Below are 12,005 nucleotides of genomic sequence, written 5' to 3' on the forward strand. Positions count from 1 at the left end.
AGAGAGATGCATGGACAAAAAATAAATGCCTATTGTTATATTCAGTGAGTTAGGGAGTGATTTGTTATACAGGATGTGCTGACTGATACACTTGGCATTAGAAGCTTTACCATTTACAATTTCAACTCTTCTTATGCATGTCCATGAAACTGAGAAACTTGAATTTTGCTACAGCATGTGATTGAATTTTGATCACTTATCTAGCAAGGGGAGCCATCACTTCTTTCTCAGGGAAATTCTGTTTCCTATTTATTGCATTTATATTTTCTTGGAGAGGATGGTGTTCTTAGGTGTTATTTGAGAATTAAGGGTTGGACACTTATATTTTGTGAATATTCAAGGTTTACCATACACTTAACTTTAGTGTAGAAAATCTGTTATTTACCTTATATAGCTGTATACATTTCATTTCACATAGCATCTTGGAAGGGATCATTGCCTAATTTTCTTCATTAAGATAAATGATGAGGTATGCATATGTAAAAACAGAGGGAGAATGTTGAGAGCTTCAAACACTGGGTCATAAAATACAGTAAACTGAAGATCTTGAAGTAAACATATTTGAAATCTTGAAGAATAAGACCAGAGCATCTTTGAGATATTTTTTTCAGTTAATTTCCCCTAAAAAGCTGTTTATTTTCTTGTTTCTCTTTAAGAATGCATAGAGGTAATGTAGCAGACACTATTGGTGCATTACCCATAGAAGGAATCACTTATTAACACACACCTTTCATTGGGTTTCCTCCTTTTGCTGTCTCATTTCTACTCTTTCATGCTTCCTGGGATTTCTCCAAAATAAACTACTTGTCCCAACATTGCACTCTAGTATGACTTTTTTTTCTGACACAGGAGTCTTACTGGACAGAGAAAAAAGAAGTCCTTATTTCATTGTTAGTATTTATTTAAAACAAAACAGACTGAACACAGGCATCTCTTAGTCAATTTTAGGAAACAATTAACAGTCACATTTTAATATAAAATATTACAGAAATATAAAAATAAGCAATTATCTATTAACTATTCAATCAATATTTATTGTTTACCACCTTGTTACTTGTGTCTATATTCCCAGTGCTCACTATATAATTAGAAAATTGTTCTAGAATCAGTGAATGAATCAATGGATGAAGGAATGGATAGAACATAGTGCTTTCCCTCCAAGAGCTTACAACGTAGTTGTAGAGACATTTAAACATGTCAGAGCAATGTGATATGTACAGTATACAAAAATGAATAAGGTGCCATAGGAGCATAGGGAATTTATAGTTAATTCAGTCTTTCCAAAGGAGAAAAGACTTCCCATAGTCTTTTCTCCTTTGGAAAGACTGAATTAGATTCTGTAAACTGAATCTAAGAGGAGTTAGCTTAACAGACTAGGGAATAGGAAAAAGAACTTCCAGACAGGGAGAGAGGAATGGTCAAAGGCACAGAGTTGTATGACTTGCAGAATTGCCTATTTTGGAAGTAAATATTTTTTTGGTGGTATGGCTGAAGTATAGGATGTATGTGGTACAGCATAACAAAGTAAGGAGAACCTAGGCAGTTGGAATCCTTGTCATGGGTCCTTTGCTTTGAATGCCCCTTTCTGATGCCCCTATGGTTATACCCTCTTCATGAGGTGAGAAGTCCATGGAGCTAATAGGATATGCCCACCTAGCGTTTGAACTTCTTATTCTAAACCATGCTCCAGGTACTTGTGACTTGGGAATTTTCCTCTCAGATAACCTCAGCCCACTTTCAGGACTTGCACAGTTTTCTTCCCAAGATCTGTCTTACTTGGGGAAGACTATGACACTGTTGTTTGCACCCTTAGATGTGAGATATGTCCAAGAGACATCTGCTTGGGGAATGTAGATGGAGCTTAGCAATACAAGTTGAGGTGTCCATAGGTATGTTAGGGAGCCTCCTCATAGTGCTAGAGGGAAGGGAAGGATCTGGGTAGAAGAAAAATGTGTGGTGTAGGTGGTGGGTAAAGGCCTCCATTTGTTTTCTTGGCTGGGCTCTGCAAATGTTAGTATTGGGCTTGCATGAGAACTTTGCTTTTAATTGTGAATCCGGTTAAAAGTTTATCTCCTGAAAGTGAATAAGAATAGTGTAGAGGTTTCAAGGAACATGGTAAATTTTCAGAAAAGCTTCTGTAAAAATGAAAGCAAGATACTCACAAATGGTTAAAATAATAAATTGTACATGTGTATTTTGCCACAATAATTTAAAAAAAATAAAAGCAAGAACAAATTAGAGCTTTATAAGAAGTTTGCTGAGAGCCAGTTGGAGACCACCTGCAGCTGGAGACCATGACTCTATCATGGAACCTATCTGTGCAGCTGTCCTTTTTCTATTTCTCTCAGCAGGCTGGATATTAAGTGGAGAGAAGGTGGTTGCTAGTACCTATTAGATGCTGAGTGATGTCAGAGTCAGTGCCATGGATGCATAACAGATTGAATAAGTTGAAAGTGCTTACAAGAAAGTGATTCAAATAATTCTTCATGGAGTTTAAGTTTGATAGGGAAATACGTGGAGCTAAAAGAATATGATGACCTGGTAACCTGAGGAAAAAAAGGAAGAATGAAAGATACATTGTTGGTCAAGTTAAACAAGAAGTGTAGTGGAAGAATAGATGTTGTTTCAGCCAGTGGGAACTTGGAGTTTGGTATATTTCAAGTGGAAAATTTCCTAGAGAAATGAAGGTTCAGGATATGGTCTTAGGTGATAGTAGCTAAAGTAGAATGGGGTTGGAAAAATGTGGATCTTTGTGGATACAAACTGCATGAGACATCCTCAAGGATATTGCAGTTACCCAGCATGAGAGCAGGACTCAGAGTTGAAGGAAAGATAAAAGCTCTCATTTAGTGTGAGGGAGCTACTTGAGACCTAGACATGACTGCAAGAGTAAGTGAAGCCTGATGACATAATCTTGAAAGCAGAAAAGTTCTTAAGGAGGGTGATCAGAGCAATGGTTCTGAACAGCAGTTGGAAGCAAGGACAATCTACTGGATGTACAAATATTAGTTTATTGTGACTCTTGTCCTGAAATAGCTTTCAGGAAAATAGGGAGGCAGATGGATAACATATTGTGATGAGGGAATTCATGATAGAGTTATACATTGAACGTTATAATGGTACAAAGGAAAAATATTCCCTCAATATAGTGCTTTAAAGGGCTACCTGAAAGAAATATGTTACAGGAATATGGTAAAATGAACTACTTTCACTTAAGATGCTTCAAGATAAATGATGATATCTTGGGAGAACCAGATTTTAGCTGATTAAAAAAATAGTAATGAAAATTAGAAGCTAATTTTGTAAGAGAGTGGGAAAAAATTTTAAAGGTTTTGAATCAGAGCAATGGTGTGCTGGTAAATATTTTAAAATATGGATCTTAATTTTCTAAATGCCCCAGTTTGTAGTGTCTGCTGATTTCTGTGATATAAGTACTCCAATTATGGCTGATTTCAAGCCACCCACATAACATTACTGAATGTGGAATTGGGAGAAGGTGTGCACAACTGGCTCTAGCAAGCCCGTAGGAGCCAGCTCTAGCACTCCACTGAATTAAAGCTCCAGCCATAAAAGTTTTGGAGAAAGATTTTCAGTAGAAGAAAGGGTTGATTGGGGTGAAGAGGTTGGAGGGAGGAAGTGGTTGAAACTAAATAAACTTAGGCGATTCAAAGGGTTTCCTTTTAGGGGCAGTCATCACAAGTATAAGGGATTAAGATGCTTGGTTAGATCAAGTATCCTTGAGAAACCATGAAGGTTCAGCCTAAAACCTGAGTTTTGTCTCAGGACTGCTAATAGAATAGTGGTAAAATTTTACCTTGGGGTCTCTCAAGAAGGTTTTGCCTAGTGTAGGGAGGATATTGCTTTTCTATAGCATCAACAACGCGGAGGCTTCCAAGAAAATGAACCAGGGTTTATTGAACATAAGCAGGCAATCTTGTATTGTTATGCACAAATGTGGCAGGCTGTGGGTACTGTTGAGGGCTGAAACTGAACCCAGAGCCTCAGCCTTGCTCCAGTAGAGCAGTATCTACCCACCAGAACACCTTTTCCTAATTCACAAAAAGGCGTCAAATGTGGGAGCTGCAACCCTGAGTCCACTCTTCTCCCTAAGAATATTTGCATTTTTGAGAAGACATATGGACAGAATGATGACAAGAAATTATTTAATATTGATAGAAATTCAGGCATTGAGGCAGGTTGTGAATAAGATGTTTCTTAGAGTATCTTGTCATAGGCTGTTAAATAACATAAAATATTTATTCAGATGGTTGCCTTCCTGTCTTCTTTTGGCTCAGTAAAAGTAACCAACTCCAGACACAAATTGAGTCTTCTTTTTTGTATACTCCTACAACTGACTAATTATTAATGTTTGCAAATATAGAACAGACTATATCACACAGGTTTTCCCTAAATTCTTGTAGAAAATCTAACAATCTGAGTGATGCAATCAGTATATCTGAGATCCATTCTTTGCAATACGGATTTTGTGGAATTCTGTTTGTTAACATTTTAGAATTTGATGGTTTTCGCTTGTAGTAACTCTGCTGACATCTCTTTGATCTTTGCTGAGAGAGTTTAATCAATGTTGCCTTGCTACATGCTTGACCCTTAGGATGTGCCAAATTAAATTTGATGTTTTCTTGGCTGGATTATTGAGTGTTGTTCTTCTATTTTCTTTGAAATGTTTTGTTCTGTAGCAATAAAGTGAAACTCGGTTATCACCCTTGTGGCATCTGCACTCCAGGACTTTAAAAGTGTGTAATGATAATTATATTTTTAAAGGTATAGATTAATCTTTAAGTAAAAGACTTACTTTGTTCACTAAATCTGATTTTAAGTTAAGTTCCAAGTAAGCTTTCTGTCTCCTCCAAACATACAGAAGTGGTTGGTTTTTCCAAACCACAGGTCTATTCATGCATGTGGTCTAGGTGAATTAAAGGGTAAGCTAGTCTTTAAGGTGGAAAAGTTAAGGTGTTGGTTTACTTTATGTTGGCATTGGAAGACAACGAATTTTTTTGTGTGTCAAGTTCTTACTCTGTCACTGAGGCTGGAGTGCAGGGGCATGATCATAGCTCACTGCAATCTCAAACTTCTAGGCTCAAGCAATCCTCCTGCCTCAGCCTCCCAAGTAGCGGGATCTACAGGTATGTGCCACCACACTTGGCTAATTCTTTCATGCTTTTGTAGAGACAGAGTCCTGCTATATTGCCTAGGCAGATCTCAAACTCCTGGCCTCAAGAGATCCTCCCACCTCGGCCTCTCAAAGCACCAGGATTACAGGTATAAACCACCATGCCTGGCCTGAAGACAATAAATTACCTTGTTATAATGATGTTAATAGTTTGGTTTCTAAGAGCCAGGAAACACATTTTCAGCTCATGCAAGTAGAAGAAATATTAGTATTAAATATTTAATATCTAAAATTGGACATTATGAAGTAATACCAGTAGAAACCAGAGGCTTTGAAGGTGAATTTGGCAGTATTAATTATAATAGTGATTATATAAATATAGTCAGCATTTACAATGAAAAAAATCCATTATGATGGAAATGTCCAAAGTAGGTAGTCACTGTTAAATATTGACATAGTACTGCCAATGGTGGTTGTAGTTTTAAAAGTAGTGTGAATAGCATGATATGAAATTATAAAAGCAATTAACTCAAAATAGTTGCAGATATAAATCATTGTAATACTTTTAATTAACAGTGCCAAGACTGTGATGGTAAGTTTCCTGATGGTGGGTTTTGGAGTGTGGGACATTGGTAGGTTGCAAAGAGAGTTGGAAGGCATAACGAAAACGTGTGTCCCTGAAACTCAGTTACTTGTGTATTATTGCTTGAAGAATGTGTCTCTCCTACCAGGGACAGTGTTACATTTTTTATCAATTAGGGAGCTTCTAGGGAGTTACATATAGAAAAAGAAGGAAACACCTGCAAACCAGCAAATTCACCAAATCAACCCTTGTGATATGGAATGTCTTCTATGGCAACCAAAACCACTCTAAAATCCAGCTGACTGCTTTAAGGACAAAGTCACGTTAGTTATGTGAAGTAGAATTTATATGATTTTGTGCTATATAAACTTTGTGTATAAATGAAAGACTTGTTCAACTACTCATATACTTGCAAATGCTCATTTCTCCAGGCTTTACATGGTTACAAATATAATATGGATTATCTTTCCTTGAAAGTCTGATTTTCTAATGAGCCTCTTTTTATGTATCTCTTACTTGATGGCACTAGGCTTATTTAGGAAACAGAAATATCTAAACTAAGGGAAAACACCTTTCTTCATGTTCATTCTAAACCTGATCCCTACTCAAACAAAAACCTGGTCAATTCTAAGAAGCTTTGAGAAATAAAAATGTTTAGTCTTTCTTAAAGGAAATGGAAAATCAAGCTGTACTTGTACCTAGATTCCATAGGTAGCTATCATTTGTTACATGGCTTGTGAATTTAAAGAAAAAAGTATATGAAGCTTTTTACTACACAAATACTCTTCCAGGACCACCTTCATTCTTGAACTCCAGTATTGTTTAGATAGGGTGATGTGACCCCAAGAAACATTGGCTGGGGGTAAAATATGGATTTTATGTGTATAATAAAACTTGTAGTGTGTAGATTGATGGATGTTTTTCATTTCTAAGAAAGGCAATTTCCTTTTGGATGGGAAAAGGGGCCTTCAGTGGGCACTAAATAATTGAATGAAATAAAATGCTATCACCTAACTGTTGATCATTTTTTAACCTATTGACAGGGAGGGTATTTTCAACTCAGTCTTCTTTTCCTGCCTAACTGAAAATGGGTAAATATACTAACTCCTAGGAAAATATGGCAAAGTAGGCATTTTTATTTCTATTTTAGTATTTCTAGATATATGCAGTGTGGTCTTTTTTTCCTTCTCCTAACCACATCTGTCCTAACAGCATTACATTTTAAAGTATAATGTCCCCTTTCAATCACTGTGACTGCTAACTTTATCATCTGTGAAAGCTTCCCCAGAGGTTGGTCTCTTTAGAAGCAGAGATTTTTCTTAACTGGTCTATCAAGATTTTTTTTTTTTTTGATCAGCGGATTTGTCTAAAAACAGAGGTTTTCGCATTTTTTTTTCTTTATACACTTTCTAAGCAGTGTGGATTTTGCCTCACCACATTTCTTCTTTACCCTTGGGTATTCTTAGAGGTCAGCCAGTAAAACTACAGTTCCTAGGAGGGTTCTAAAGCCTCAAAGTTAGTGTAAGCCACTTTTGCTATTTACATTATAAAATGATGTGATTAAATTCAGTTCTAGAGAAAAATGCTTCCCTGATTGTGTTGCAATTCTGCCATTACTTTGCAGAAAAAGAACACAGCTGGGGTGAGCTTGGATGCCTTAAGGCCCTGATTTTTTGATAGATTAGAAGAAATCTGTGTAGCAGGAATTGTTGATAAATTTACTTTTTTCCATTTATAAGTAGTACAATGGATAGATTGTTTTATCAAGTAGAGCAGCACGGAGAAAAAAATGACTCAATGGCATGTTGTAGAATGAGTGGGATAATCACAAGTCAACACAAGTGTATTGATATTACCATGGTACCCATTTGGAAATACTTAATGCTTGCAATGTTCGCTGTGGACAATGGATAAGTAAGATTTAAGAGCTATCACTTCCACCCTGGCAGGCTTGGGGGCACTCTCAACAGCTACAATAGAGCAATAAAATAAAATTTTAAAATATCCCTCATACGTTATGTATGTAACCTTTGTATTTCAGTGTGTAACCTTGAGGTTGGTTACTTAGACATACTCCATCCTCATTCTTTTCCAGCTTGCCATTCAACTTCATGGGTCTCTTCAGCTTCTCGCCCTTCCTCAGTAAGTTAGAAACTCTTTTGAGCACAGCAACCAGGTTCTTTCCTGTCCCTCTCTACCACGTGGCACAATGCTTTGTACCTGCTAGATATTTACTAAATATTTCTAAAAGCATATAAAATGAGAATGCTTTTACAGTACTAGGAAATTATACAGGGGCTAAACCTTTATACTTAGTGATACCTACATTTGATGACTGATTGAAACTGTCACATTTGTTCATTAAATGTAGACATTTGTTGTCTTCACAGTCCTGTCCTTTTGCTCTTCTCTTTTTCGATTCTTTCTCCTGGAAATCTCATCATCTTGATTAACTTTCATCAATCATTTCTATGTTGATGACTCTCTAACTTAGAATTTAAAGCTTGTCCTCTGTTCTAATTTCTACTTTTCTGCTACGACTTCAAACTCAATCATGTCCAGAGTTATCACCAGAATAAGGTTTCTTCTCTTAAATTTTGTGTTGGCTAGTAATTTTACTATTTATCAGTTTGTGAATGCTTAATTTTGTTCTTCATTACTGCCTCTCTGACTTAATTTTACTATATTTTGTGCACTTATTATCTCTTGGATTAATTTCTTTTGTTGTCAATCACTTAGTCTAGAAATTACTCCAAGCCATGCTTACTTTGCAGCATCCTAATTAGTTTTTCCGATTCTATTCACTTTCCTGTCTAGATCAGGAGTTGAAAAACTCTTCTTTTTCAATGGGCTAAACAGTAAACATGTTAAATTCCACAGGTCATAAGGTTTCTGTTGCAACTACTCAACTTTTCCATAGACAGTATTTATATGTGTATGTATACATATAATACATATATTCCTGTGCATAGGAATAATAATTAAATGAGTGGCTTTTGGAGTGATGGAGACCTTGGATCAAATATTGGCTCTAACACTAGAGTTTTGAAATTTTGGGCATGTTTCATAGCTCCTACAAACCCCAGTTTACTTGTCTGTAAAATAGGCATACTTTCCCCTCACAGGGTTTTTTGCAAGGTCCAAATAGAATGATAGCGAAAAAGCTCTCAGCATACTAAATGAATATTATGTGTTGAATAAATATCAGCTATTTCATCAAATAAACCAACTACATTTATTGAAGGTCTATTGTGAGGCAGAATTATCTAATTATAAGGCATACAAAAATGCCTACGTGTTTCCTGCATTTGCGAGTTCTATAGTTTATGGGGAGAGGTCAACCTTAAGTGGTTAATTACAGAGCAATAGGAATAAATATAATAGAGACATATAAAAAGTACTATTAGCAGGCAAGGAACCCTTGAAAGAGAAGGCAGAATTTGAGCTGGATCATGAGGGAAGAGTAGACGAGGTTCACCAGAAAGGGAAAATTGGGGAGAATTTTTCAGGTAAAGGAAAGCAAAAACAAAAGCATTATTTTAGTCCAGGTATGCTAAGGGCTATCTATGGGAAGTTCCGTCTGATAGAGATAAGGCTGAACAAAAGGCTAGCCAGGTTGTGAGAGGCTTCCCAAAGGGATTCATTTGAATATGGAGTTGTGGCATGTCTTACCACTGTCATTTAAAAACATATATCAAGTAATTAACCAATATTTTATACAGATTGCAGTTAACTCTGATATAGTCATGGGCAGGCAATAACATACCTCTGTACTTTTTAGTTTACTTGTGAGCTCTTTATTTTTTAGTGTTTACCAGAAGGTCAAGCAGGCAGAAACCAAAAACTGAAGTTAAGGGAAATACAGTGTGATGGTTAATATTGTGTGTTAATTTGATTGGATTGAAGAATGCAAAGTATTGATCCTGGGTTTGTCTGTAAAGGTGTTGCCAAAAGAGATTAACATTTGAGTCGGTTGGTTGGGGAAGGCAGATCTACCCTTAATCTGGTGGGCACAATCTAATCAGCTGCCAGCTAATATAAAGCAGGCATAAAAACATGAAAAGACGAGACTGACCTAGTCTCCCAGCCTACATCTTTCTCTTGTGCTGAATGCTCCCTGCCCTCAAACATCAGACTCCAGGTTCTTCAGTTTTGAACTCAGACTGGCTCTCCTTGCTCCTCAAGCTTGCAGAGAGCCCACTGTGGGACTTTGTGATCATTTAAGTTAATAGTTAATAAAAAAACTCATATATATATACATATATATATGTATATATATACACACACACATATGCACATATATATATCTTATTAGTTCTATCCCTTTAGGGAACTCTGACTAATACGTACAGAGAAACTGTGGGAAAAAATCCCCACAAATTGGTCATTTGGAACTAAAGTGACAAAGTACACAATTCAGGAGAGAAAAACTCATAGGAATAAAAATGGTGTAATAGAACATGAGTTTTATCTATATAAGATTATGTCATCTACGAACAGGGATAATTTTACTTCTTCCTTTCTAAATTGAATGCCTTTTATTTTTATACTTGCCTAATTGCTCTGGCTAGGAATTCTTACACTATTTTGAATAGGAGTGGCAGGAGCAGGCATTTCTGTCTTGTTCTTGATCATAAAGGAACATCTTCCAGTCTTTCATCACTGAGTATGGTGTTAGTTGTGGTCTTTTCATACATAGTCTTTATTATTTTGGGGTAATTTCCTTCTATTTCTCATTTTTGTGTGTCTCCATTATGAATGGGTGTTGAATCTTGTCAAATGCTTTTTCAGTGTTATTTGAAATGATCATGTGGTTTTTGTCCTTCATTCTGTTAATGTGACGTGTCACATTGATTGATTTCAGATGTTGCAATATCCTTGCATTTCAGGTATAATTATCATGGTTTATAATACTTTTAATGTGTTGTTGAATTTAGTTCGCTAGCATTTTGTTGAGGATTTTTGCATCAATATTCATCAGACAAATTGGTCTCTAGTTGTCTTGTGGTGTTTTGTCTGTATCAGGTTAATGCAGTCCTCATAAAATGAGTTTTGAAGTATTCATTCTTCAGTTTTTTGGAAGAGTTTGAGAAGGACTGATATTAATTCGTATTATTCAATTTTCAAACTGGTATGAAGAACTGCCCGAGACTGGGTAATTTGTAAAGGAAAGATGTTTAATTGACTCACAGCTCCACATGGCTGGGGAGGCCTCAGGAAACTTACAATTATAGCAGAAGGTGAAGGGGAAGCAAGCATCTTCCTCAAGGTGGCAGGAGAGAGAAGAGAGCAGGAGAAACCGTCATTTATAAAACCATCAGATCTCGTGAGAACTCACTATCATGAGAACATCATTGGGGAAACCACTTCCATGATTCAATCACTACCTATGAGGTCCCTCCCTTGACATGTGGGGATTATAAGGATTACAATTCAAGATGAGATTTGGGTGGGGACACAGAACCAAACCATATCATAATTCTTTAAATGTTTGGTGAAATTTTCCAGCAAAGACATCTGGTCCTACAAAAATAACAGATACTGGCAAGGATGTGGAAAAAGGGAATCTTCATACACTATTGGTGGGAATGTAAATTAGTACATTCACCATGGAAAACAGTATAGACATGTCTCAAAAAACTAAAAATAGAGCTACTATGTGATCCAGCAATTCCACTTTTGGATATCTACCCAAAGGGGTGAAAATCAGCATATCAAAAGGATACCTGAACTTGTGTTTATTACAGCACTATTCACAATAGCAAACATACAGAATTAACCTAAGTGCCCATCAAGAGATGAATGGATAAAGAAAATGAGGCACATATGCACAATAGAATACCATTTAGCCACATAAAAAAGAATGAAATCATGTCATTTGCAGCAACATGGATGGAACCAGAGGTAGAATTATAGACGCCAGAGGCTGGGAAGGGTAGATATGTGATGGGAGTCAAAAAGAGGTTGGTTAATGTGTATAAATGTACAGTTAGCTAAAAGGAATAAATTCTAATGTTTGACAGCAGAGTCAGGTAACTATAGTTAAAAACAACATATTATATAATATTTCAAAATATCTAGAAAAGAGGACTTGAAATGTTCCCAAAACATAGAAATGGTAAATACTGGAAATGAAGGACACCCCAAATACCTTTACTTCATAATTATATATTCTATGCATGTAACAAAGTATCACATGTACCCCTAAATGTATACAAATATATATCAATCAAAAAAAGACATTGGGTCTTTTCTTTGTTGGGAGGTTTTTGATTACTGATTCAATCATCT

Source organism: Saimiri boliviensis, chromosome X, assembly GCF_048565385.1.
Source record: "Saimiri boliviensis isolate mSaiBol1 chromosome X, mSaiBol1.pri, whole genome shotgun sequence".
Taxonomy (NCBI): domain Eukaryota; kingdom Metazoa; phylum Chordata; class Mammalia; order Primates; family Cebidae; genus Saimiri; species Saimiri boliviensis.